At 37.9% G+C, this 26381-nt stretch overlaps 1 protein-coding gene across 1 annotated transcript in view; it reads right to left on the minus strand.

Annotated features, from left to right (window-relative positions):
- The window catches only part of CNTNAP2 (contactin associated protein 2), a 2243420-nt gene that overhangs the window by 479435 nt on the left and 1737604 nt on the right, over positions 1-26381 (minus strand). The window lies entirely within an intron of this gene.

Genomic DNA, 26381 nt, shown 5'->3' on the forward strand with positions numbered 1-26381 from the left:
CGTTATGATTTTCTTAATAACATTTTCTTTTGTGTAGCTTACTGTAAGACTACAGTATATAATATACATAACATACAAAATATGTGTTAGTCGATTGTTTCTGTTATTGGTAAGGCTTCCAGTCAACAGTAGGCTATTAGTGGTTAAAATTTTGGAGAGTCAAAGGTTATATGCACATTTTTGACCGTGCAGGACATAGCCCTAACTCCTGCATTGTCCAAGGGTCAACTGTGTATATATATATATACACATATATATACACATATACACACACACACGTATACATACATGTATACATACATGAGTGTGTGTATAAAAACAAGGTGATCATAATTATATGATATATATGGTTATAATCATTTTTGCAAAATGGGGCCTTTTTTCCTGGAATGGCTAGAATAAAATTTTATTTCATTTATGTTATTTTTATTTTATTAAAAGAATTTTCTGGGTATACAATAGGTATATATACTTATGGGGATACATGAGATGCTTTGATGCAGGCATACAATGTGAAATAAGCACATCATGGGGAATGGGGGAATCCATCGCCTCAAGTATTTATCCTTTGTGTTACAAACAATCCAGTCACACTCTTTCAGCTATCTTAAAATGTACAATTCAGTTATTATTGACTATAGTCACACTGTTGTACTATTGAATAGTAGGTCTTATTCATTCTTTCTATTTTTTTCTACTCATTAACCATTCCCCCACCCCCCAGAATGAAATTTTAAGTTCACCATTGAGGATAATTAGAATTTAAAATAATTCTAATGTGTTCTGAATAAGCCATGACCAAATCTGCATATACATGGCTTTGAGAAGAGTTAATTTTTAAGATATTTTTTTCTCCTCTCTTTCTAGATTGAGGTAAATTTAAAAAAAATCTGTACAGAAATGGAATTTAACTTGGTTATTGGTAATTAGGCCGATAGAGACCATGTTTCCTTTGGAAGCCTAAATTATCTACAGGGATTATGAAGATCAAATGAATCCAAGTTTATTTTTAAGATAAATAAATCATTAAAAAAAATGAAAGCCAGGCATCCATTTTGCACTGTGAGGAGTTCTTGGGGCTCAGAAAATACTCCTCCAAAAAATATGGCTCTTTGGCATGCTTTGAATTAAAGGCAATTAAAGGCATCAGAAATAAGCCTCAGAACCAAGGTATTTCCAGTGTTCCCTCCCAAGCCCCACTCTGATCTCTTTTCTTTCCTGAAGCATTGGGAGCTACTGTCTCTGGAATTTTATTTTTTGTTTTTTAGAGACAAGGTCTTGCTCTGTTACCCAGGCTGGAGTGCAGTTGCACGATCATAGCTCACTGCAGCCTCTCTACCTCCCTGGCTTAAGCAATTCTTCCCACCTCAGACTCCTGAGAATCTCGGACCACAGACATGCACTATGATGCCCAAAAAAAAAAATTTTTTTTTTTTTCTAGAGATAGGGTCTCCCTATGTTGGCCAGGGTGGTCTTGAACTCCTGGGCTCAAGAAATCCTCCCACCTTAGCCTCCCAAAATGCTGGGATTACAGGTGTGAGCCACTGTACCAGAACGGGAATTTCCTTATCTGACTAGGAAAAGTCTTTAAAAGGAAATGCAATTGTCTTAAGACCTCCTCCCTAGGAATCTCATCAAATGACCAGGAAAGATTAACACTGGAGAAGAGAACACACTGGGAGTCTCCACTGCATCAGAAAGACTTTTCATCTCTTGTTCTCAAGACAGCTCCAAGAGAATACCTGGGAGACTTTATCTACATAATAAGATAACTTTGATTATGGTGAAGTTCAACCACTCACCTTCCCTTCACCTGCCCTAGAGCTCAGAGGAACTTCGTCCCAGACCACTGTTCTTTGGACGTATTCATTAGCCCCGTAAGTCATTTATCCCTACACTCCTCATCAATGCTGTCCCTATGAAGAAGGGTACATCACTAAGCGTCAGGACCTCACTGGATTATTGGGTCATTCTCCTCCTGTGATTCCCCTGTCCCTAAGCATGTTAGTTACCTTCCGTATGTCCTTTCCTCCCATTAATCCGGCTATTGTCATTTGTTCATTTTCAGCTAACCTTTAGAGGGTGGAGGGGGAACTTTCCAGTTGCCTCTACAGATTCAACATGTTTCTTTGTAAATCTAGAGCCCCAGATGGACTGAGAATATCCCACTGTGGCCTTGGCTTGTCCTGGTCTCACAGCTGTTCCTTCCCACCTACTCTTCTGCTTGACTTCAGCGACTGTTTCTGTCTAACAAAAGGCAGATCACTCATGTGAGGGCAGCTGATCAACAGCACAATTCCACCCTCTTTGGAGAACCATCCTCGACCAACTATTCTTGAAACTAGCTGAAATTTGGACCCACTTCTGCTAAAGTTTTGTGCAAAACCTTCTGTCATGCCTATGTTAATGGAACTCTGGTTTATTTTCTTCCATAGAAACCAAGCGAACTGGTTTATTTTGGGGGAATATCTTGATATTTAACTTCTTGCTTATTCTTGGTTGGCAGTCTACCCCATGTCATTGTCCCTTGAGTTTTCACTTATACACTTGGCTTTTTGTCCATGATTTAAGTAAACAACAAAAAAGTAAACATAGCAGCACAATGTTAATGGGCATGTCTACCTGCTGTGCTCCCAAGTCCGGCCTCTTCACACTAAAGTCATGCTAGGAGCTAGATTTGTTTGTCTTGCTGTATTTTGAAGAAAGTGGCCTTCCTTAGAAGAAGTCAAGAATGAGGTTTCCAGACCTCAGTTGCTTTGTGTTTGGGTAGTATATTTCAGGGGTGAATTAAGAAAAGTGGGGAGACCAGCCTGACCAACATGGTGAAACCCCGTCTCTATTAAAAATACAAAAATTAGCTGGGCATGGTGGCACACGCCTGTAATCCCAGCTACTTAGGAGGCTGAGGCAGGAGAATAGCTTGAACCTGGGAGGTGGAGGTTGCAGTGAGCCAAGATCACGCCACTGCACTCTAGCCTGGGGCGACAGGAGTGAGACTCCATCTCGAAAAAAAAAAAAAAAAAAAAAGACAGAAAAGAGAAGTAAGTGGGGAATGTGGAGAAGGGTTTTTCCTGGGAGGGCAACCAAGGCACCTAGGTGAAACGTGTCAATCAAGTTATTTTATTTATTTTATTTTACCATCTTTTGGAATCTGAGCATGTTTGTGATTAGTTATATATATTTTAAAAAGGCTTTTGTTTGTTTGCTTGCTTTTCCTGGTAACAGACTGTGCCTGACTGCCCTTTGAGATGCTGTAGGCACGATGACAGGGTTACATACATAATTCATTTCTCTTTTTGGTTGTTCTCATGGTAATCAGCACATTTCCTTCTCCTGTCCAATCAAAAAGCTTTTTGAGTCTTCAACAGTATACTTGACCCCTTTAAATCACAAATTTACTTTTCTTTACCACTTTCCTGCTTTGTACTGCAAATGATGGATAATTCAGATACAAATATACAAAGATGAAAAATTATTGCATTTTAGACTTGAGAAGATCCAGAAAACTTAACTCTTTTTTCTTGTCTTCTTAATTATTCCATATTGGTTAAAAAAACACATCTTGCTCTATTATTTCCTAGAAATTTAAATTTTATGTTAAAACTACATCGATATTTACACCCATCACATTTCATAGATTGAAATCATTCAGTTGCAAATAATATAAAATTTTTGTAAGATATTTGCTGTGATCTTATCAAAAGAAAGAGTAGTAAAACCATTATAAAACACTTTCCTAGAAGACATAATTTTTCTCCCATTGATTTGTTTAGCAATTTGGATATAATTCTATACAAGCAATTGAAGCTATGCAATGCAGAGAAAATATTACGCATTCCACCTTAATATATTTTTTCTGTGTATTTCAAGAAACTGTGCCTGGGAGCATCAAACCTTAAATTATTCTGTAATTGGCAGGCAGCAAATAGCAATTTCAAGTTCTAAGCAGTGCCAAGCCCAAACAGAAGAAGATTTTTATAATGGCTGTGCCTAAAAAAAGTGTAGCTAGAAGGATTATCTACAAATTGAGGTATAAACATAACTTGGCCAACATTGGGGAGAGAAAGGAGGAAAAAGAATTTGTTATTGTCAAAGTATTTCACTTTGTAAAATAGCTGTGTATCCATCCCTACAATCCTTTAAGTGTTCTGGCCTATTACAAATAATTACTTGGAATGGATGCTTAAGAAAATTTCCAAGCACATTTAAAACAATGGCAGACTAGAAAAGTAATTACTGATTTTAATTTTCCCCATTATGTATAACAGTTGACTGTAAAAGTACTGGCAAAACACACACTTGTCAATTTCCCTCGGCTTGTAAACATGGGCATATGTCTCTTAACATTATTTTCTTTTCAGTTAGGATTTTTTAAAAATCTTGCCCACAATACAAGCAGATGGTCTTGTTAGAAGCAGGAAATGCTGCCTTCTTTGTGTGCTACCATTTTCATTCCCTTTTAATTGTTTTAAAATAACATTTCTCCTTATTGCATCTTAAACACCTTGGGAAATCAGGAGTCAGTGCAGAGTAACCATGCTATTTATGTTTTAAAAGATGGTATTTATTTAACACAAATGCACACGGCTTGGACAGAACAGATATGGGCAGTATAAAAACGTGATACTTTCACATTAATATTTATTAAAAATAAAGTTCTTATGCTGTTCTGATTTTCTAAATGGTAGAAAGAATAAAAAATGAGACACCAGTAGGCTAGATCTTCCATTGAATAGAAGATCTGTTAGCATCTTGAAATGAAAGGTTGGACTTCTACAAGTTACGCTGTATGGAGATCGATAGACTGGGAACCTTCTCCAGTGAGGATGGCATCATTTCAGAAAAGCATTCACTTGAACCATTCATAATGTGTTTGTTGATGTACTGGGGTACAGTTGAATGATGGAGGTGCCAGCTAGACTACCCTCCACTTATTGAACTGCTGGGGAGAGACTTCTGTTGGTGTATGTGACACATGTCTGCTCTCGGTGATTTTTGTTCAATACTATGAGCAAAGACTTGTAAGAGTGAGTGGACTCATAAAATTTTCAGATGAACCAAACTTAGAGGCTTTTTTTGTTTGAGATGGGGTCTCACTTTGTTGCTCAGGCTGGAGTGCAGTGAGTAACATTATCTCAGCTCACTGCAATCTCTGTCTCCTGGGCAATTCTCCTGGCTCAGCCTCCCAAGTAGCTGGGATTACAAGCCTGTGCCACCACACCCAGCTAATTTGTGTATTTTTAGTAGAGACGGGGCTTCACCATGTTGGCCAGGCTGGTCTTGAACTCCTGGCCTCTAGTGATCTGCCCGCCTCAGCCTCCCAAAGTGCTGGGATTTACAAGAGTGAGCCACTGTGCCCGGCTCAGATTTAGAGGTTTTTATACAGCTTTCAGAGTGAGATTAATATGCTTTAAATAGATTAGAATAATAAAAACAACACTACATAATACAACAGGATTAAGTGAAAAAAGTTGCTGGTTTAAATTCAAGGTATAGAAGAGAGATTTATAACTGGACATCATTTCGTATAAAAATGATTAGAAAACATTACACAAAAATGCCATGTGTGCCAACAGTGAAATAAAGTTATATGAAAAGTTAATCTACTATCAGCAAGTTTTGAAGCATCTGGTTGTCCAAAGCTAAGTGAGATATGTATTGTCCTACTGTATTTACAGCCCTGTGTGAACTGCTGTATTTACTTCTGGTTACCATAAGAAAGACATTGATAAATATGACAAAATTCAGGGGAAAGTAGGGTTCCAGGAGAACTACTGTTGGAAGTGGGGATGTTCAACCTGGAGATATCCTAAAGAAGACTTGATAGTAGTCTTCACATACTTGAAGGCTGGGAAATAAGAAGTATATGCTTTCCTTATTTTTACCTACACAGGACAGTATTTGGAGTATTAGATCTAAATTTTAGGGTGACGACTGAGACTCTAGGGAAACATGAAGCCTCTAAAATATTGAGCAATGCTATTCACTGCTGTGCGAGATGCTGAGATACCAAAATAGGATTCTGGAGTAGTTGACTGGAATGTCATGGACAGGCTTCCTACAAAGATAAAAAAATCAGGTGGGTTGATCTCAATGTATGCTTAAGTTTTTACAATTCCTCCTCTTAGGTAAACTATTGTAAAAGTTATCAGAAAACATTTATCCATATTTTGGGTTTGTTTCTGATTTGCTGTAGGATGAAAGGCTTACTTCTACAAAGAACTTAACTGTTTCAATGTTAAGTTGCCATTGTCACTGGGAAATTGATCAGCACTGGCAGCTACCGACATGTTGCTGATTCAGTTAGTCTAGGAAACAGGTGAGTTAAGAGATCAGATTTCCCTATGGGCAAGTACATCAATCAGTGCTGCCATTCTTGCATTGGATCTTGAACCTCTAGCACCACTTTTCCAGATCTGACATGAGCCCTGCCAAACACTGAGGACATATAGAACCTCAGAAATAGCAGTGAGGTCTTGCATCAGATTGAAGAGAAAAACTGATGCCACGTAAAATAAACATGTCTTAAAAGCCAATAAGTCATAATGAGGTACTAACCTGGACAGCCAACATTCAGTAAAGTCAAGGTTCTTAGGTAGATATGGCCACATGATCAAAGAATGTACACACTTTAAATATGTCGTATAGCTGCCTCTGACTGTAAATATGTGCAATAATCCAGCGTAATCATTTACACCCTAAAACTGTATTCACCCAGGAAAGAGTGATGGTTTTAAAAGCAGTAACAACTGAGCAAGAAATGGTACTGCCTTTAAATGTCCCTTGTTTACGGGGACATTCAATCACAGCTTATCATTTTAGAGTAATTACTGAATCTTAATGTGTCACATTTGGACTCATTAAAAACATAACTAATTACATTTTAATTCTGTAACCAAAATAGAAGCAAACCTGGCAATTGAGCGAGTAAGAACTCTGGAAGAGAATCGACATGTTTGTGTACCCACTGCCATTCACAGAGTGGTTTGTTTATAAAGACACAGAGCTATTTTCTGTCTGCAGAGTTCTCCAGGGAGAAGCAGTGCGGTCTCTTGGCCATGACAACTTTTTTTTTTTTTTTTTTTTTTTGAGTGCTGTCTAGAAGTTTGTGTGTGTGTTACCAATATTATTTTAGGGCTGGCAGGAGAAGAAGGAGACCTCTTTCCAGAAAAGCTACTGGGAATCCTAGTGTGAGGCAGACTCTATAATGTTGAGCCTTTACTAACGTGAACTATCCCCATCGTGGGCTGCCATTTTGTTTACCTTGTAAATTCTACACATGCAATTCCTAGCTTATAATTACGTCATGGCCCCAAATGCCTTCCAGGGTCTCTCTCTTCTAACCATGAGATGCCTCATCCTAATGTCTTCCTCAAATTCTCCTTCCAGTCTCCAGGGCATAGTGTGTCCTTGGGAAGCCCTTTTGCTTCAGTCCCTCACGTTGGAGCTACTCTCAGTGCCAGGCTGTGGGTGGACATCAGAGCACATCACAAAGTACGTGTATCGTTTCTTGCCAGAATATTGTTGGGATAATTCCAGCTATTAACACCTCCAAACCAACTCCAGCAAGGATAAATTACTCCTTGACAACAGAAATGTAAGCTAGCTTATGAGTTTCTTTTTTTATACTAGTTGCTTCAAATATTATGATTGAAACTATTGGTTAGACTTATAGTTAAATAGTATGGTGATTTGTTTGCTGGGGTTTTCTAAAAGATTTTCTTGGACCAGGTATGATGGCTTATGCCTTGTAATTCTAGCACTTTGGGCGCCCGAGGTGGGAGGATTGCTTGAGTCCAGGAATTCTAGACCATCCTGGGCCACAGGGAGATCCTGTCTCTACATAAAACTTAAAAATTAGCCAGGTGTGATGGCGCTTGTTTGTGGTCCCAGCTACTCAGGAGGCTGAGGTGGGAGAATCCCTTGAGCCCAGAAGGTTAAGGCTGCAGAGAGCTGTGTGCATGCCACTGCACTCCAAGCCGGGACATCAGAGTAAGACTGTGTCTCAAAAACAATAAATAAATACAAAATTAAGAAATAACTAATAAAATAATCTCTTTCATGTGTAGAAACTCATGCTCAGTTAAGTTGGGTTTGAAGATCATATTGTACCCACCACTGCTCTGTAAGCTTTACTCTGCTTTTTATTTTTTCCTCCTGTGGTGATAAAGTCTGGACCACTACCCATATTGGTAATTTAGGGTGTAAAACTGCTTCTAAAGCCGTTTTTTAAAAAGAGACAGGGTCTTGCTATGGTGTCCAGACTGGAGTGCAGTGGCTATTCACAGGTGGAACCCACTGCCGATCAGAATGGAAATTGACCTGCTCCATTTCTCAGTCGGCTTGGTTCAGCCCTCCTTAGGCAACCTGATGATTCCCACCCCCAGGAAGTCACCATATTGATGCCAAGCTTAGTGTGAATACCCTATAAGCACAGCGCATTACTGCGCAGAACTCCTGGGCTCAAAGCAATGCTCCTGCCTCAGTGTCCAAAGTAGCTGTGACCCCAGGCATGCGCCACCATGCTTGGCTCTAAAGTCATTTTGAAGTCATAGATTTTCTTTGTTTTGAAGCAATTGCATGGAAAAGCAAAATGTATAGCTTTGAAGGACACTAATGGCAACTCAGGTTAATCTGAATAACTCTCAGACGCAAGTGGGGAAAAAAGGAAACTTTTTGTATGGGGGATTTATTTACCTTTCTTTACAAATCTGCTGGGGTGTGTGTGTGTGTGAGTGAGAGAGAGAGAGAGACTGGAAATGGACACTTGCCTTTTCTTTTGATCAGAATATAATGATACTTAGCTCCTTTCGTTATTCTTGACAATGCTTTTAAATGCCTCCTTTTAATGTGTTGAGTTTCCCTGCTAGAACTACAGGCATGTGACCATAAAATTCTACATGGGGCCAGGCGTGGTGGCTCACGCCTGTAATCCCAGCATTTTGAGAGGTGAATGCGGGCAGATCACGAGGTCAGGAATTCGAGACCAGCCTGGCCAACATGGTGAAACCCCATCTCTACTAAAAATACAAAAATTAGCCAGGTGTGGTAGCAGGTGCCTGTAATCCCAGCTACCCAGGAGGCTCAGGCAGAAGAATCGCATGAACCTGGGAGGTGGAGGTTGCAGTGAGCCGAGAACGTGCCACTGCACTCCAGCCTGGGCCACAGAGTGAGACTCTGTCTGAAAAATAAAATAAAATAAAATAAAAGAATCCTACATGAATAGTCACTAATGGGTTCAGGCAGATTTCCTGATTTTTCTTCTTACCTCATAGATTTAAAATTATGACTTTTTAGTTAAATGTGAGTAAAATACTATCAGCTTCCCTTTTCCTCATTTTTTAGGTTTCTGGTACATATTAATTATATGATTATAGTTTATGCTAACATCTTTTCATCAACTGTCAAAATTGGATGTGTTATGTGATGGAGAGTGAGTCATCATGTATATATCTAGCCAATAAATATTAAAGATAAGTGAACCCTTGAGCTAGGGAAATAGGCACAGGAAATGATGAAATCTAATATTGAAAAACAGAATGAAAGCTGTGAATAAAAGTTGAGATTCTTAAGCATTTATCTTGGCTCCAAAAGGACTGTGATGAGTAGCTTTAAGCCTCCAGTTGGGTTAGGTGTGGGATCAGTCAAAATCTCATACCTGAGAGTCAACACTCTCATGTCTCTTTTTAACAGGAAAACTAGAAAAATACAATAGCCTTAGGCCATTAGTGTTTGGTGAAAGTGAATACAGTCCTGGAATCTGATCAGATTCACGTGAGACCTACTTTTTCAAAGGAGTATGTGTACTTTATAAATTGTACCAGTTTAGTCACTTAAAAAAAATCCTGCTTTACTTAATTTATGTGGTTTGTCTTTTGTTACCCAGATATCATAAATGTATTACCTTCATATTCCTCTAATATATTTAAAGTTTTGTTTTTTAATATATTTAAATTTGCTTTTCTTTTCATTGAGATCCAATATCCCTCTGAATTTTTTGTTTGTTTGAGGAGGGGAAGCTATTTTACTTTTTCAAATATTGAAATTCGATTAATGCAACATCATTTATTTTCCTTTTTTCACTAATTCTTCATGTTTCCTCTATAATATTCCAAGTCCTTTTATGTATGAGTCAGTGTCTAGTCTCTTTATCATAATCCATCTAATTGGTCCCAGTACTGTGTGCTTTAAATACTGTAGCTTAGTGTATAGTAGGTCTTAGCATTTAATGGGAAAATGTTTTCCTCCATTTCTTTCCCTTTTTATATGCATATTTTTAGGAGTGGTGAGAGGTGACCCTAATTTTAGAAAAGGACTTCTATTGCAGGAAGAGAAAATGATTAAACCAGCCCATAGTTCTTATCTCTATGCAGTGAAAGGTGTTGTGGAAATAACATGAATTTCAAGTCAGACGTGGGGTCAAAATCTAGCTGCCAATTTAAAGCTATAAGATGAATAGAAATAGTTACTCCTGCTGAAACTCGTTTCCCCCACCTGAGAAATGGGAACAATATCCTAACTGTTGAGGATTGTCCCTGAGAATTAACCATGGTTAAGATCGAAGGCACCTAGCATAGTAGGCGTTTGTTCAATGGTAGCTACTATTATCATTGTCATCATCAAGATTATACAGTATGATTTAAAGAGCAATTTGAGTCTCCAATTCAAAATGCTTATTATTATATGATTATTCCTGAAATAATCTCTAAGTCCTGAAAAAAATCTAGGAAGTCACTAATATCACAAAGGCATTTGGAAAATGAGAGGAAGGTTGCTTTTTAGTATCATCCAGGGAATTGTGAGTGACACTCAGGAGTTGTTGCTTTCATTCAGTGGACTAAGACAGGATCTGAAACGTGGGTGGAGTTTGCTCTAGGAACTATGACTTAGGCAGGAGAGAGAGTGCCCATGGCTCATGGAGAGAGAATAAGAATGTGGGTTACCTGTAGGAAAGGGCACCAAGAGACAGAACTAAGGTACCAGAATGTGTAGTCTGAGGGTTCAGATGAGCAATATCCTTAGGAGACATGCAGCCTCCAGCTGTGCCTCATTGATATGATTTGTGTCCCACATGTATATTGATCACTAACTGGGATCTGAGTGCATATTGCCCAGTATTGGTCAAACCATGGGCAACCACTATATTTTGGAATGTGTTATGATGGTTGAATGTATTTAGGTGGGAAGCTGGGAAAGGCAATTTAAAGACCTTTGTGAGAAAACATGAAGGATGTGGACATTTGTTGGGCAAAGTTACCAAAAAATAATTTCTAAAAGTAGCTGATCACAAGATTCCCAAACTGACCAATCTGGTTCTGTCCTCTGACTTTTCCCACAACCTAGCCAAGACTGACTGGCCTATCATGTCCTCCTCCTCTTAAGTCAAGCAGTGAAGGATCCAAAAATAAAGTCCCGGAGCAACATCAGGTAGAAGGGTATCACTGTGGTGGTGGTGGTGGTGGTGGTGGTGATGATGAGGGGTGAGGGTCTCTTGACCACCAGAGAAAATACTGGTAGAGACTGAGGCTGACCTTGCTCCGTAATTTGATGTCTCCTATCTTACAGCAATGAGGTACAACATTACTGATGGCTGCCAGAACTTGTTCTAACTCATTCACTGTTCTTTATTCTTTATCAAGGGAGCACAGAAACCTGCAGAGCTTTATTTATGAGGCCAAGGAAACAGAGAGACGGAAACAGGATGTCACTATTGTACTTTCTATCTTGAGCACTCTGTCCCTAAAATTGGTGTTTGAGTGTCAAGCATGCTTAATTTAATAGACCCATGTTGCTTATCAAGGTGAGTGGGAGTGCAGCATTGTTTTCAGTCGTTTATTCTCTTTCAAGGAGATAGAGTTGAAGAAAGAGGAGAAAAAGAAGAAACACGTTTATTATATCCTCAAAATGAGGGAGGGAAGGGATAAATGAATACATGTAGTCATTTCATAGTTGAATGAAGCAAAACCAACTCCAGGAGACCCTCTCAACAGCACCCTTTATCATTCTGTGAACTGTTTATTCTCTTTTACATTCATATTCCAGGTTGTTAGATACAAAAATACTCTCCTTTCTAATATATTTCCTCTTTTATAACCAATTTTTCTCTGTCTTCAGATTAAGTCATACTGAAGTGACTACTTCTAGAAATATATCCACTCATTCTTGGTAATAGATCAAGATCCATTGGACCAAAATAAGTGAGTGCAAAAAAAAAAAAAAAAATGCTGTGTACAGTATATACAACCCTGGAAAAGAGATTAGATCTGTGTACTCAGATCAGTGATCTAAAATCCTGTCTCTTTGAATTTTATTTTGTTTCCCAAAAAAGCCTTGCTTTTTAATGTGAGGTGCTAATATAGAGGTTCTCACGTTTAGTTTAGTGTAATTATTTTGAAAAACCAATATATATATTTCAAAGAGTACTAGAAAGGTGTAGTTATTTTATTTGTTTGCATTTTTTTTCTTACCATCCAAACAGGCACACTTTTAGTTGAGCTTTTACATGAAAGCATGTTCAAGTTAAAAAGGAGAGTTTTATGAAATGAGGACTGAAAATAAGAGTATATAGCTAGCATTATGTTGCATCTCTTAAAATAGCTTGACATTCTGCATGCTACAGTGCATACATTATTTCCAGATAAACATATTTGCACTGAGGAAGAAAATAATGAAGTGGAGAGAGTAAATATATAGTTTTTTTTAAGCACTTTTGAACAAAGGCAGTATAGTTAATTTTTTTGCTATCATATAAATGAAAGATAATATTGTTCTAAAATAAAGCTCACCTTTCAATCCTAAATTACATGACCAGAATTAAAGGGCCAGAGCATTTAAAAATTCACTAGATATTTGTAATGGTTCAAAAAGTGGCTAAAATATATAAGAACATAATTTAATCTGTAATCTTGAATCATACTTTATCTTCTCTCAGCCCTACTTTAACATCATCTTGTAAACAATTTCAGTTACAAAATTTCAATTCACAACTAACGAAAAGGTGGCATAAAGTTCAATTTTGAGTTGGTGCAAATAAATACAGTATATTAAATTCAGCTTCAGTAATTTTTAAAGAAAGATTTACTTGGCTGGGCGCAGTGGCTCATGCCTGTAATCCCAGCACTTTGGGAGGCCAAGGCAGGCAGATCATGAGGTCAAGAGATCGAGACCATCCTGGCCAACATGGTGAAACCCTGTCTCCACTAAAAACGCAAGCCAGGCGTGGTGACGTGTGCCTGTAATCCCAGCTACTCTGGAAGCTGAGGCAGGAGAATCGCTTGAGCCCGGGAGACAGAGGTTGCAGTGAGCTGAGATTGCACCACTCCACTGCAGCCTGGCGACAAACCTTTTAAATTAAAAACAAAAAACAAACAAACAAACAAAAAAACTTTGCCTTAGATTAATTTTCAATGTAACTTCTAAACTGTATGGCCAAAGGATGTATCTAAAACTCTACAAAAGTTAACTCTAATTAAATTAGTTATTCAAAAAGTCTCTGTACTCATCTTGCAAATTTAAATGTAGCACAAGAAGGAAATAAGATTTGGCAAATAAACTGTAATAGACTGGATGAGTAAAAAATCTATATGTATTTTTATCAGTCAAGTATTTGGGAAAAGGGCACTACACATATTGTGAATAGGATATAAAACTAGCTTTTCCTTTTTGGATCTTTATAATGAGTTATCTACGAGAACCTGTTATATTCATTTAAAGACTCTGAGACTTATATCCCCATCATTTGTGGTTATGTAGGGTTACTTTGATCCAAGTTCAAGATTCCAGAGCTGGTGATCATGTCTGTAATTTCCTCAGATCTCTTAGGTAAAACACCTTGAAGTACAGGCTTTCAGATCCTTTCTAGTTTTTTGTTTATTTTGATTTCTGTTTCTAGTTGATCTGGTTTGGCTGTATCCCCACCCACATCACATCTTGAATTCCCATGTGTTGTGGGAGGGACCTGGTGGACAGTAATTGAATCATGGGGGCAGGTCTTTCCTGTGCTGTTCTCATGATAGTGAATAAGTCTCATGAGATATGATGGTTTTAAAAGGAGGAGTTCCCCTGCACAAGTTCTCTCTCTTTGCCTGCTGCCATCCATGTAAGACTTGACTTGCTCTTCCTTGCCTTCTGCCATGATTGTGAGGCTTCCCAAGCCATGTGGAACTGTAAGTCCGATCAAACCTCTTTCTTTTGTAAATTATCCAGTCTTGGGTATGTCTTTATCAGCAGTGTTAAAACGACCCAATACTCTAACTGTAGTATGAACAAGTAACATGAGATCTATTCTCTCAAATTTTTAAGTGTACAGTGTTGTTAACCATAAGCACAATGTTGTATATCCATCTTGCATGACTAAAACTTTATATCCATTGAATAGCAAGTCCCTGTATTCCCCTCTTGCCAGCCCCTGGCAACCAGCATTCTACTGTTTGCTTCTATGAATTTGAGTTTGATTATTGTCGATAACTTACATAAATGGAATCATGCAGTATTTGCCTTTGACTTATTTCACTTAGCATAATGTTCTCAAGATTCATCCATATTGTCACTTATGGTAGAACTCCTTTTTCTTTTTTATTTTTATTTTATTATTATTATTTTTTTGAGACAGAGTCTCACTCTGTTGCCCAGGCTGGAGTGCAATGGTGTGATCTTGGCTCACTGCAACCTCTGTGTCCCAGGTTCAATCGATTCTCCCACCTCAGCCACTCCAGTAGCTGGGATTACAGGCACCCATCACCTTGGCTGACTAATTTTGTATTTATGTAGAGATGGGGTTTTACCATGCTGGTCCGGCTAGTCCCGAACACCTGACCTCAAGTGATCTGCCTGCCTTGGCCTCCCAAAGTGCTGGGATTATAGGTGTGAGCCACCACACCCAGCCAGGACTTCCTTTCTCTTGAGGCAGAATAATATTCTGAGATATCTATATCTATAGCTATATCTAGCTATAGATATATCTCATATATATCACATTTTCTGTATCCATTCATATATATATATACACCATATTTTCTGTATCCATTCATCTTTTGATAGAAATTTAGGTTATTTCCACATCTTGGCTATTGTTAATATTGCTGCAGTGAACGTGGGGGTCCATATAGCTCTTTAAGATTCTAATTTTAATTTGGGGGGATAAATGGCCAGAAGTGGACTTAATAAATCATATGGCAATTGTATTTTTAATTTTTTTGAGAAAATTCTATAGTTTTCCAGATATATTTACAGCTGCACCATTTTTTATTTTCACCAACAGTGTACGAGTGTTCCAATTTCTTCATAGCCTTAGTAACACCCAATAACTGTTTTTGTTTTTGTTTTAAACAATAGCCAGCCAGCCTGGGAGACAGAAAAAAAAAAAAAAAAAAAAAAAAAAAACCAAAAACCAAAACAAAAAATAGCCACCCTAAGAGGTGTGAGATATCTCATTATGGTTTTGATTCTCATTTCCCTATGATTAGTGATGCTGAGCAATCTTTTTATGTATCTATTGCCCAGTTGTATATCTTCTTTGGAGACATGTCCATTCACATTTTTTACCCATTTAAAAATTAGTTTATTTGCTTTTTTACTGTTAAGTTGGAGGAGTTCCTTATATATTTTGGAAATGAATGCCTTATCAGACATGTGGTTTGCAAATATTTTGTCTCATTCTACAAGTTGCCTTTTCACTTTGTTGATTGTTCCTTTGCTGTGCAGACATTTTTTGGTTTGTCATAGTATACCTCTTGCTCTATTTTTGTTTTTGTTGTTTGTGCTTTTGGTGTCATATCCAAGAAATCATTGCAAAGACCAATGTCATGAAGATTTTCCCCTACGTTTTCTTCTAAGGATTTACAGTTTCAGGTCTTATGTTTAAGTCTTTAATTTTGAGTTGACTTTTGTGTATGGTGTACAGTAAGTGTTTAATTTTGTTCTTTTTGTATGTGGATATACAGTCACCCAACACTATTCATTGAAGAAATTATCCTTTCCCCATTGTCTGTTCTTGGCATCTCTATTGAAGATCAGTTGGTCATATACGCATACGTTTGTTCCTGGGCTCTCTTTCCACTGGTCTGTAAAGCTGTCTTATGACAGTACTTTACTGTTTTAATTACTGAAGCTTCAGAATATATTTTGAAATCAAGAAGTGTGATGTCTTCAGCTTTGTTCTTTTTCTCAAGATTGTTTTAGCTATTTGGGATCCTTTGTGGTTCCATATGAGTTTTGAGATTGTTTTTTCTATTTCTGTAAAAAATGCTGGGGCAGGGGCTCATGCCTGTAAGTTTGGCAGTTTGGAAGGCCAAGGTGGGTGGATCACTTGAGCCCAGGAGTTCAAGATCAGCCTGGGTAATATAATGAGACCTCATCTCTACAAACAATAAAAAAATTAGCTGGGTCTGGTAGCATGCACCTGTAGTTCCAATTACTTGTGAGGCTGAGGCAGGAGGATGACCTGAGCACGAGAGGCAGAGGTTGCAGTGAGCTGAGATCACACCACTGCACTCCAGCCTGGGTGATAGAATGAGACTCTGTCTCACAAAAAAAAAAAAAAGAAAAATAAGAAAAAAAAGAAAAAAGAAAAGTTATTGGAATTTTGATAGGGATTGCATTGAAACTCTAAATTCCTTTGGGTAGTATGAACATTTTAGTGACATTAAGTTTTCCTGTCGTAAACATGGGATGTCTTTCCACTTATTTTCATCTTTAATTTTTTCATCAATGTTTCTTAGTTTTCAACATATAAGTCTTTCACCTTCTTAAGTTGATTCCTAGGCATTCTGGCAATGTAGTGCAGCACGTTAATTGATTTATTTATGTTGAAATATCCTTCTTCCTAAGGATAAATTCCGCCTGGTCGTGGTGTGTGATCCTTTTGATATGTTATTGAATTTGGTTTGCTAGTATTTTGTTAAGGAATTTTGCATCTATGTTCAGCAGGGATATTGGCCTGCAGTATTCTTTTCTTGTAATATCCTTGTCTTTGGTATCAGGGTAATGCTGGCCTCATAAAGTGAGTCTGAAAGTATCCCCTCTTCTTGAATTTTTTGGAAGAGTTTCAGAAGGATTAGCATATGTTCTTTAAATTTTTGGTGGAATTCACCATTAAAGTCATCAGATTGTAATGTCTCCTCTTCCATTTTTTATTTTACTTATTTGAGGTTTTTTATCTTTTTTTTAGTCAAGGTAAATGTTTGTCAATTTTGTTTATCTTTTTAGAAAATATTTCCTCAAGTTTTTCTATTGACTTTTACTCTCTATTTTGTTTATTTCTGCTCTAATCTACATTATTTCTTCCTTCTGCTAACTTTGGGTTAAGTTTGTTTTTCTTTTTCTAGTTTCTTGAGGTATAATGTTAGGTTGTTGATTTGCGTTCTTTTCTTATGCAGCTGTTTATTAGTATACATTTCTCTTTCAAAATTGCTTTTGCTGTAACACATTCATTTTGGTATGTTGTGTTTTCATTTCCATTTGTCGTGAGATATTTTCTAATTTCCCTTTTGATTTATTTATTTGACCTATTCATTGTTTAAGCGTATTTCATTTAATTTTCATACATTTGTAAATGTTTCAGTTTTCTTTCTGTTATTTATTTTTGATTTCATTCCATTGTAATCAGGAAAGATACCTGGTATGATTTTAATCTTAGGTTTATTGAAACTTGTTTTGTGATATAACATGAGATCCATCCTGGGGAATGTTCTGTGTGTGTTTGAGAAGGATGTGGATTCTGTCACTGTTGGGTGGAGAATGTTGTGTGTGTGTTTGAGAAGGATGTGGATTCTGTCACTGTTGGGTGGAGAATGTTCTGTGTGTGTTTGAGAAGGATGTGGATTCTGTCACTGTTGGGTGGGATGTTCTGTGTATGTCTGTTAGGTCCACTTGGTCTATAGTTTCTTACTGATTTGTCTGTCTGGATGTCTATCTGCTATTTAGTGGGATATGCAAGTCTTCTAATATTGTATTTCTTTCTTCGGTTCCATCAGTGTTTGCTTCAGATATTTAGATGTACTGATGCTGGGTGCATATATAATTGTTACATCTTGGTGAATTAGCCTTCCTTCTGCTGATATTATTATTATATAATGCCTTTTTTTGTCTCTTATGACAGTTTTTGACTTAAAATCTATTCTAAGTATAGCCACTCTTGCTCTCTTTGGGTTGCCATTTGCATAATTATTTTTCATCCCGTCACATTCAGCCTATGTGTGTCTTTAAACTTAAAGTGAGTCTCCTGTAGACATTATTTAATTGTATCTTTTGTTGTTGTTTTTAAATCCATTCAGTCACTCTGTCTTTTGATTTTACAGTCTAGTCTATTTTCATTCAAGGTAATTATTGACTTACTATTGCCATTTTGTTAACCTTTTTTTTTTTTTTTTTTTTTTTTTTTGTCTTGTATTTGTTTTGTCCCAGTTTTCCTTTCCTGGTTTTTTTTTTTTTTTTTTTCTTTTTCTGTTTTTCTTTTGTGTGTGCTCTATACAGGGGTTCCCAACCCCCAGGCTATGGACCAGTACCAGTCTGTGCACAGCCTGTTAGGAAACAGGCCATGCAGCAGGGGGTGAGGGGGGCAAGTGAGCATTCCTGCCTGAGCTCAGCCTCCTGTCAGATCAGCAGCAGCATTAGATTCTCATAGGAGCATGAGCCCCATTGCGAACTGTGTGTGCAAGGGATCTAGGTTGTGTGCTCCTTATGATAATCTAACTAATGCCTGATGATCTGAGGTAGAACAGTTTTGTCCTCAAACGATCGCCCACCAACCCTGGTCCATAGAAAAATTGTCTTCCATAAAACTGGTCCCTGGTGCTAAAAAGGCTGAGGAACACTGCTGTGTACGTATTTTCTTTGTGGTTATAATGGGCTTACCTAAAAATGGGTACTGAGATTTAAAAATTTGAAATAGGGTGGCTTCACTTCTTGGCAAAATAACAGGCATTTTGGATATTTATACAATTTAATACTTATAGGATGAATTCTAATATACTATTTGCAAAAACCAGAAGTTAGTAGATAATGGATTAGTCTATCTCTAAATGGCTGGACCTGTATAACACTTTGTATTTTGAAACTGTACCTTTCATATCTTTAAATCTTCTTTAAATCACATTATTTCATAATAACGGTATCATTTTGTGATACTGGCTGATAGTAAAACCTGAGTTTGTAGGATATTCTTTTCTGAAAGAAGAGGCAGCATTAGATGGTATCTAGACAGCTGCGCTCTTGTTGAAGCATTGGGAGGAGCCCTTCTCCCCACCTTACATGCTATCCCTATAGTGTCCAATTAGTCTTTAAATATTTATGTGAATAATATCTCCTTTATCCCTTACTAAAATTCCGTGTAGCTGAACTTCACATGCAGCTCATACTGGTCATCACAATTTGACTGCTCTACCTTGCCTCTATGGACTCACATGACCAATAAGAGCAGAACTCAGTACATCAACAGATCACACATAAAGATTTAAAGGTTTTTAAAAAACTCTGTGGAACATTTTATAGAAGACACATTATAAGATGTGGTTTGTAGGACTCTCCCCAAACCCATTACATAGGCAGGTAGAGCAATTGCAAGTGTGAGAGTCACTGACCACCTCTTAGAATGCTGCTGACATCAGGAAACACGACTTACATTTAGATCAGGCTGCCAGAAACATAACTTCCTTTGCACAGGCTTTAGCCTATAGATTTTTTTTCTGACATTTTTACCCATAGGCAAGAGTGTCCTAATACTTTTCACCAAGACAATTCATTGCTTCAAAGTTTTCTTCTCATGAGAAAAAATAAATAAATAAGCCACCCATGAGTAGTAGTAAAAGCTAACACTTCTGATTATGTTATATGCATTTTACACATAATTTCATATAATCCATGGTATAGCTTAGTGAAGGAGGTACTATTACTTACACTAGCATCTTCTGTCTCATCCTCGCCCTGCTGTTCACCATCCCTCACTTTGAGGAACAGAGGCTTAAAGAGGTTATATAATCCAAGTGTATTAGGAGTATCTGTTCTCATGTTGCTGTTGAAGACATACCCGAGACTGGGTAATTTATAAAGAAAAAGAGGTTTAAGGGGTTCACAGTTCCACATGGCTAGGGATGCCTCGCAATCATGGTGGAAGGTGAAAGGCACATCTTACATGGTGGCAGGCCAAGAGAGTATGAGAGCCAAGCAAAAGGGGAAACCTCTTATAAAACCATCAGATCTTGGGAAACTTAGTCACTGCCATGAAGACATCATGGGAAAAACTGCCCCATAATTCAATTATCTCCCACCGGCTCCCTCCCACAACCTGTGGGGATTATGGAAGCTGTAATTCAAGATGAGATTTGGGTGGGGACACAGCCAAGCCACATCACCAAGACTGCATATTTAATTGACAATTGGTAGGTAGTCCTGAGACTCTTACCTAGGAGATCCCAGAGTCAAGGTCTCGGCCATTGCATAATTTCCTCTTAAGGAATTTCCCAAAGCAGTCAAATTGGTGGTGTTCTAGCTTACATGAGAAAAAAGTCACCCAGGGAATATCAGTACTTATTTCTGAATTGAGAAAGAGCTTTTCTGTATTTATTTCAAAATTTCAAAGTTTATTGATCAAGTATAGTTTATCTCACGGCATGAAATTCTGAAGATATTGCATATGTGTCAAGGAACAACTTGGTTGTAGAAATTTATTTTAAGAAAATGAAGATATTGGTCAATTTACTAGCCTATGCATACCAATTCTTTTTAAAAAAATTTTTGTGAATGCATAGTAGGTGTATATATTTATGGAGCACATGAGATATCTTGCCAATCCATTTGAAACTAAAAGTGTTTGACTTATTCTACAATATTTAAAATAATCCTTATTTCATTTTTACAAGTCTTAGGTTAAATTAAACTTTAAAAGGAACCCTATTTTAGCTACTAATACTGAAAGTATTTCAGTGAATCTAACCAGACCGTCAGAGTTTTTCTCAACATGGCATAGGTGGCAACTGTCCTCTAGTCAGGTTGAATATGACAAGGAAGAGGTGTGGCTTTCAGGCTTATGATAGTTTGGGGGAACAGAACATTTTTTGTCTTTTTTTCTTAAAAAAGTTATCCTCAGGAAGTGGACATTTAAAGAAAATTATCTTTGTCATTCTACAACTAAATATAATAAATGCATATTTATCTTTGAAGGAGTTTCTTCTACTCTTTGTAATATACACAATTGTTTTATTGTCATATTATAGTAAATATTTAAAAATTTGTGGTGATTATGCGGGAGCTGACTTTGGAAGTGAATGTCAATTTAAATATGTTTCTCTGGCATTTATTAGTAATTAATTCGATTTTATTCTTTGCAACTAATTATGCGATTATAAATAATTTAAATTAGAGAGGAAATACAGTCTGTAGACATCTCCATATCATCAAAACTATGTTTAAATATGTCAATCTGTCTTAAGAGTAAAATAACTCCATTGTATTATCACATGAATTTAAATGAAGAAGTGTTTACAAAACACTCTTTGCTTTTTTCACGTAGGTTTCTCCTGTGCCTTCAGTTCTTCTATTTTCCTTTATAAAATCTTTTTTTCTTTCTCGTTTGACATTTATCTCAAGTGTTTATAAGATAAACTTTGGTTCAAAGGTTATAGAGACTTCATGAACTATAATCTGTATACCAGTCAATCCAACTTTAATTTGAATTTGAATTTGGAGAGGATGGAATTACATGTAGATCACAGTGATTTAATGTGTTCAACAAGTAAAAAGATGTTGACTTTAATTTTCTTTGAATTTTGACTATTAGTAATATCTTTGGTCTACAGATAATATCAGCTCTTGAACAAACTCGAGGAAGTATATGTGAAGGTATTAAAAGTATAAATCAAACATCAGGTAAACTTTGACAGTTTTATAGACTGTACCTTCCCATTTTGTTATGGAAGAAAAGGACATTTTCATCAGACTTCCATTATAAATTCACTAAATTTTTGAAGTCCTAATCTCTGAAATCTGGTTTCAATGCTGTTTCACGAAGCACTAGAGGTTTCATTAAGTCTCCACGGTCCATCGTGGAGGATGAGGCATGGGGAGAGGCGTGGAGTTGGTGGAACTCCTAATCTCTATTTCCCTTTGCCCAGACAGGGTCCATTTTAATATATCTTCATATTGAACTTTCAAATAAGACTCCATTTGAAGAAGGTATAATCAGCTCAAATATCATTTGCATCTGATTTAAACAAACTCCAAGTAGAGCATAATTAAATATATTTGTTTTTCACAATGTCAGCATCCCTAAATTCTTCTACATACTATTTAACATTTTTTATCACTAAAATAAAATTAGCTCAACCTGAAAAGGCTATATACTTTATGATTTCAACTATAGAACATTGCAGAAAAAGTAAAACTATGGAAACAGTGTGAAGATCAGTTGTTGCCAGGAGTTTAGGGGAGGGGAGGACTGAACGGAGGGAATACAGAGAATTGTTTGCAGCAGTGAAATTATTTTGTATGATGCTCTAATGATAGGTGCATGTCATTATACATTGTTAAAATCCATAGAATGTACAACAACAAGAATAAACCCAATGTAAACGATGGACTTTGGATGATAATGTGTCAATGTAGGCTCATAAGTATAACAAATATACTACCCTGTGTTGGATGATGATCATGGGGGAGGCTGTGTGTGTGTGTATGTGTGTGTGTGTGTGCGTGCGTTATATGTGTAGGGGGTAGGGGTACCTTGCTGTGAACCTTAAACTGCTCTTTGTTTCTCTCTCTCTCTCTCTTTCTTTCTTTCTTTCTGATGGAGTCTTGCTCTGTTGCCCAGGCTGGAGTGCAATGGCGTGATCTTGGCTCACTGCAGCCTCCACCTCCCAGATTCAAACAATTATCCTGCCTCAGCCTCATGAGTAGCTGGGACTACAGGTGCGTGCCTCTATGCCCGGCTAATTTTTGTGTGTGTGTTTTTTGTAGAGACAGGGTTTCACCGTGTTAGTCAGGATGTTCTCGATCTCCTGACCTCGTGATCCGCCCGCCTAGGCCTCCCAAAGTGCTGGGATTACAGGCATGCGCCATCATGCCTGGCCACATTCTCTTTCTTTCTGACTTGAGAGGCTTGAGAGATGTGGATGATCCTCCCTCTGTCTACTGTATGTAGAGCTCGGCTCTCATACTCTGCACAATGACAGTCTAGGGTTGTGCTTACCTCGTTTACCTTTCTCCAGGCCTCCTTCTCTGTTACATCTTCCTGGCTTACTTTCAATTCTCTTAACCATCACACTCATTTCCCCTTTTCTCTACAGGAGGTGGAGTATCATGACTGTAGCATCAGATTGCCTCCCGTTCACTCCTTATGAATGGTGTGGTCTTGTGCAAGTTAACTAACCTCTCTAAGCCTTGGTTTTTTTTATTTACAGAGTTGGAATAGTAATTGTACCTATTTTATAGGTTTTTGTAAAGATTACATGAGGAAATGCAGATAAAGTGCTTAGAGTGGGCCAGTGTGGTGGCTCACGCCTGTAATCTCAGCACTTTGGGAAGTCAAGGCAGGCAGATCACCTAAGGTCAGGCTGGTCTCGAACTCCTGACCTTAGGTCAGCCAACCTTAGCCTGACCAACATGGAGAAACCCTGTCTCTACAAAAAATACAAAAATTAGCCGGGCGTTGTGGTGCATGCCTGTAATCCCAGCTACTTGGGAGGCTGAGGGAGGAGAATCCAGGAGGCAGAGGTTGCAGTGAGCTGAGATCGTGCCGTTGCACTCCAACCAGGGCAACAAGAGTGAAACTCCGTCTCAAAAAAAAAAAAAAAAAAAAAAAAAAGGTGCTTAGAGTGGTGCCCAGCATTTGGGAAGCCCTCAACAAATGCCTGGAGGTGTCCAACGTGAAAACAGACTGGCTTGGGAGACTGGAACCGCATCAGGAATGTGCAGGCAGAAGGGGAATGGCCATCTCTGGCAGCACTGCTGAATGCATTAATTTCCTATGACTGCCATGACAAAGTGCCACAAACTGGGTGGCTTCCAACAACAGAAATTTATTTTCTCACAGTTCTGGAGGCTAGAAGTCTGAAATCAAGGTGTTTGCAACTACGTTTTTTTCCTGAAGGCTCTAGGAGGCTATGCATGGTGGCTCATTCCTGTAATCCCACTATTTTGGGAGACCAAGGTAGAAGAATCACTTGAGCCCAGGACTTTGAGACCAGCCTTGGCAACATAGAAAATTCCTACAAAGGAAAATCTAGAAAAAATTTTTTTTTAAAAAATTAGCTGGGCATGGTGGTGCATGCCTGTAATCCTAGCTACTTGAGAGACTGAGGCGGGAAGATTGCTTGAGCCCTGGCAGTTGAGGCTGCAGTGAGCTGTGATTATACCACTGCACTCCAGCCTGGGTGACAGATCGAGATGCCATCTCTAAAAAAATTTTTAAAATAAATTTAAAAAGAGAGAAGGGTCTAGGGGAAAATCTGCTCCAGGCCTTTCTCTTAGCTTCTGGTGTTGCAGGCAACCCTGGGCATGCTTTGGAAGGTAGACACATCACTTAAATCTCTGCCTCCCTCCCCAAGTGGTGTTCTTCTTGAGTCTGGGTCTTCGCATGGCATTCTCCTCTCCATGTGTGTCTGTCCCTGTGTCTTTCCTCTTCTCATGAGCACAATAGTAATAATGAATTAGGGCCCACCTAATGACTTCATCTTAACTTGAGTACATCTGTAAAGACTCTATGTCAAAAACAGGTCACATTCACAATGTATCTTTTGTAGGGACACAATTCGACTGTTAACACTGGGGAAGGGATTCTTGCATTGGACAGTGGCCCCCTCCCTTTCCTTTCCCTTCCCCTTCCCTTCCCTTCTTTGCTCATTATCATTATATAGGACACTTATCAAATTCCTGACCTCATTTTCCATGTTTTAGTATTTTAGTACTATTTATAATTCTTCAGATGTGGTCTAGCTGATGCTTGCTGGAGACTCCTATGATCTGGACACTTGACTAAGGTGACATTAAGAGCGTTTTAAAAAAATGTTGTTTTCATGTTGATAGTCACTAACACTGACACCTAATATTGAGCTTGGAATAAATGACAACAAACAAACTGATTTTTGCATCCTTTCTTTACTAACAACTCATAACCACCTCTCATACCACTATAGGCTATTTTTGTTGCTGTTTCTGCATAAAGACCTGAGAGAGTTAATAGAGATGTTAATAGAGAGTCTAAACTACTCCTAGAATTGGAATGGATGGGCAGCCACAAGTAATGTTATGAGTAGCTTGAGTGGTCTTTAGCCTCTGTAGACTGCATCAGTTGGCCTAGACAAAGCACTTCAGGGCACCAATGGCAAGATGGACCTAGAGTAGAATGTGACCCACCACTAGAAAAAAATCTAAGCTTTTATTTGCATGTTACCACATGCCCGATAGACGTAAGTTCCTATTGCACAGTGAGCAGTCCCGGAAAGCCTTCAGTATTTTTATGGAAGACTATAAGGCAGCCTGAGCCTTTCAAAAGGAGGGGGAGTGAAGCCAGGGCATTGCCCCTCTAGATGCCCCTGGCTTGACTCCTCAGAGGGCTGCCATGTTAGTGTCAATGATGGATTTCTCCCGATATTGACGTATTATAAGCAGGGTTAGGGCACGGTCAACACAAAACCAATTCATACATTTAGAAATGTGAGAGCTGCTCTTAACAAGAAAGATTGACTGTTTTATATTGTGATTTTTTTTCTCTTAACGAATTTCTTGATTTATTTCCCTTCTGTCTTCATTTTCCTTTCGATGTTTGTAATTTGCATCGACATGCATATTTAAAATGTAACAAGGATTAAATGTGATTATTGTAATGCTTTTTATACTAGAAATATGCACTATGGGAAGTCTATAATGGGGATAATTTGTATATGGCTAATATGGGACTTGCCAGAATCATTCTTAACAATTTTCACTAGGGTTCTTAGAGGGATTCACAAGTTCTCTTTGATTTGCATAATGTGTGCTCTAAAATCCCACCACATGTCTTAGCATTACTCACCATTGAATTCCCCCCATATTGATATTCTACCTTTGTGCATAGTAAGCACTTAATACATGTTTGTTAAATAGATTTGCCTCTTTCCTTGTCTATTTGATCCCCTGCTCCTGTTTATGAGGCTTATAAACTTCTGAAATACAAAGGCCTGAGAAAATAATACCCATATTGCATAAACACAGGAATCTTCACAAGGTCAGTAATATTACTATTCTCATTTTAAAGATGAAGAAACTGAGGTGAGAAAAGTTAAGTAACTTCTCAAAGCCCTAAAGCTTATAACAGCAGAGGTAGCCTTCATCTATTATTGTCATTAGTCCTAGCAGACTACCTTGTGCAGAACAGGAACTAAAAAATTAGGTGTTTAAATGAATGGATGAAA

The sequence above is a fragment of the Macaca thibetana genome, chromosome 3, assembly GCF_024542745.1.
Source record: "Macaca thibetana thibetana isolate TM-01 chromosome 3, ASM2454274v1, whole genome shotgun sequence".
Classification (NCBI taxonomy): domain Eukaryota; kingdom Metazoa; phylum Chordata; class Mammalia; order Primates; family Cercopithecidae; genus Macaca; species Macaca thibetana.